Raw genomic sequence first — 3,084 nt, forward strand, 5'->3', positions numbered from 1 at the left:
TATTCCATGAAGCTATGATCATAAGGTTCCTTGTGGCCTTACGCGAGAAGTCAATTACTTGAGCTTATTCTTTAATCAAATATATTGTCTCTTTCAGCGCCTCCTGCGTAAGCCCGCTGGGTTGATTTAAGCGAACGCAATTGATTGGGGCGTTTAATCTGAGCGGGTCGTTACACAGCACCATGTGCAACAGCATTGCCGCGTAGAGAGCTTTAACTCAAAGAATCCGGTTTAACGACGCACAGAGATTGGGTTCGTACCGTAACTAGTTGTCTGGTTTGCTCTGCTATTTCGAAATATTGTATTTATAGATACGTTTGATATATCTTGACATTCGGCTAGCAGCCAACTACCACGAACCTTTCATTTCTAAAATGCCATCATCATAACACTTTTGGATACTTCATTGGTATGACACACACCCCTGTTACCAGGGTACGTGTAACCCCTTTACAGGCATCCTTGTGCGCAATGCCGCATGATCTTTGTATATCACGACTAGCTTAAATCCAAGCAGGATTTCATTAAACGTAGCAAAAGAGCATACTTCATAGCAAGTAGCTCCTTGTCATTCATGAAGAATTTCTTGTGTGCCGCTTTAACTCAAAAACAATGATGCGTGTTTTTCGTTGACATCTGCTCGGGTACTGCACAGACTATGGTAAAAATCAAGTGTCATTGCGACATAAAATGGCTACTACTCATTCAATAAGGCCCATTTCGATTGAATCATTAGACTTTTCACATCCGCCTCAAATCCCGTAGAATTCTCAGTCGCTTAGGGGTCTCAACCAATCACTTTAATTACGTGAGCACCCAGAAAATTACACATGTCAGCTTTGGTCGAATGTCGAGAATTTGGTTGAGTGACGGCATGACACCACTAAAAAAAGCCTCACCAGAGAAAGCCGCGGTGAGATCTCAATATTTGAATTTCAGTCTAAAAAGATCAGTGACGGGCCATGCTATGTCTTCAATATACTTGTGCAAGTGATTCACCAGACTATCTGGGATAGTGGTACAGGCCATTCTATGACAGCATTACCTTCATAGGATCTCGTACTTCCCCATGAAGCATCCCGCGATTATAATCCCGTCGGACACTTGTCAAGTCTATGTTGGAGGACAACCTTTTAAAAATTGAAGACTCAAATTTTGCTCGCATGCTTTCAATCTGTATGCTCACATCCGATCCCGCAGGTTCTGCACAACTATGAACGTTATAGTGTTCGTGCCTGAGGTACGATGTGTTTGATACCAGACAATTGAATGCCGCTGTTTTAACAGCAGCATAACCTGCCATTTCGAGAGTATCACGCTCGAGGTATTCACAGTATGATAGAGATGCAACTATCCATCACGTGGTGTCGATAATATATATAAGCCAGACCTAAAAACTAAAGATGGTGCAGCAAAGCATGCTTTTTCAGCATGATCTTTTGTACCGGAATTGTGGCTTTATTTGACTTATTAAAAGCAAGTATAGCAACTAGCCAGATTCATTACGTATCATGGAACGGGGAGTCGGAGATACGATGGCTTCAGCCATTCCTCATAACTTTGCAAATAGAACTCACTCTATGTGACAAAACACTTCGACAACAGCACAATTCAAGTAACTTTACAACACTCAATTACATCAAGAAGAAACACAGCAAGGTCTTTGAGGCCCCACACCCGTGCATGATCCTTCGTTCGGCTGTGACAGTTGGTGAGGCTTGTAAGTTTTTCGACTTTTTGTTTTAATCAAAATAATGAACACTAATCAGGACACGTCACTTGCCATTAACCTTCTAACTTTGAAGTCTGCGCCGCAAAATTCGTTCGCACATCACAGGAAGTATGGGTCTATGATGTCGTACTATCTCACTGGCTAGGGCAATTAAGGAGCAGAAACATATCTCAATCTCATGGATCAACCTCTGGGTTGGGTATTGGGTATCTTGTTATCGTCATGCCCCTTCAACAAGGATATAAGGTTCGAAGAGTACTCTAAAAGTAGCCGCAAGTCGAACGAAGCTCCAAGAGTGTCCTTGATGACGAGCCCATTCTCAATGACGAGATCATCCATGATAGATGCTCAGTCTAATTTCTTTCTATTCATCAGCGTTTTATCATTAGACTTTATCGTTTTGTAACCGTTTGCAAACACCTCTTCAAGCTGACTTTCAAGCCCAATAAGCGCTCAAGCTGAAAGTAGAGACGACCCCTAAGACTATCCTGTCTAAACACAGTCACTTCAATCATACGTGATTAAAAAATACCGCAAATTCGTGAAACGTCCCTGATTCGTGGGTGCATTACGCGTGTTACTTATATTAACCAACAACGCTGGACGATCAAAATCTCTCAAAGAATTAGATATTTTTTAGCTGAGTTCCATTGACTTGGAGCTCCATGAGCTACAAAAGAGCTCATAATTGTTTCAGCTGACCGTACCACATCTACTCGGGCAAGCCGTTGCACGTAAGGGTTTGTCGAAGGCCCTCAGTGCGATCTTGGTGCTTCTTAATCTCGGCTGAGAGGAAATGGGGCAAATAGCGCGCAGAGGTTTGATACTGCCACATATACAACATGTACGAGTACCACAGAATCTTTCGTCATATTGATTTCCTATCTTAACATGGCTGCGATTTATTGTCCCGGGATCACTTGTAGAGTTTTTCACCCAAGTTTCACAACACCCGCAACATGCTAGCAAAAATTTGGTGGACACGAAAGATCTCGTAGCGAAATGCGCCTTTTCGAAGGCATTTCAAAAAGTGGGTAATTGCTACCGTCTCTGGGGTAGATTCGGCCACCATCTCGGCGATGAGTGTTCGCGACCCTTGATTCTAGCCACGGTCCGCCGATTCTGGCCACCCTTCGCGGGTGACAAGGTTACTGAATGGATTGGTTTAGTGAATGCACGCGACGTATGTCCTTTAAACGTTCTCGGTCCAAAGTGCCTCTTCTACACTGATACTGCGCGTTAAAATCCGATCTCCTTGATCATTTCAAGCTTTTGTTAAGATGAATATTTTACGTCTGTCACGTAGCGCAGGCGAGGAAACGTTGGCGGAGGAAGGCGAAGTCGTTGGCGCA

The sequence above is a fragment of the Plasmopara halstedii genome (assembly GCF_900000015.1).
Source record: "Plasmopara halstedii genome assembly, contig: Scaffold_816, whole genome shotgun sequence".
NCBI lineage: Eukaryota > Oomycota > Peronosporomycetes > Peronosporales > Peronosporaceae > Plasmopara > Plasmopara halstedii.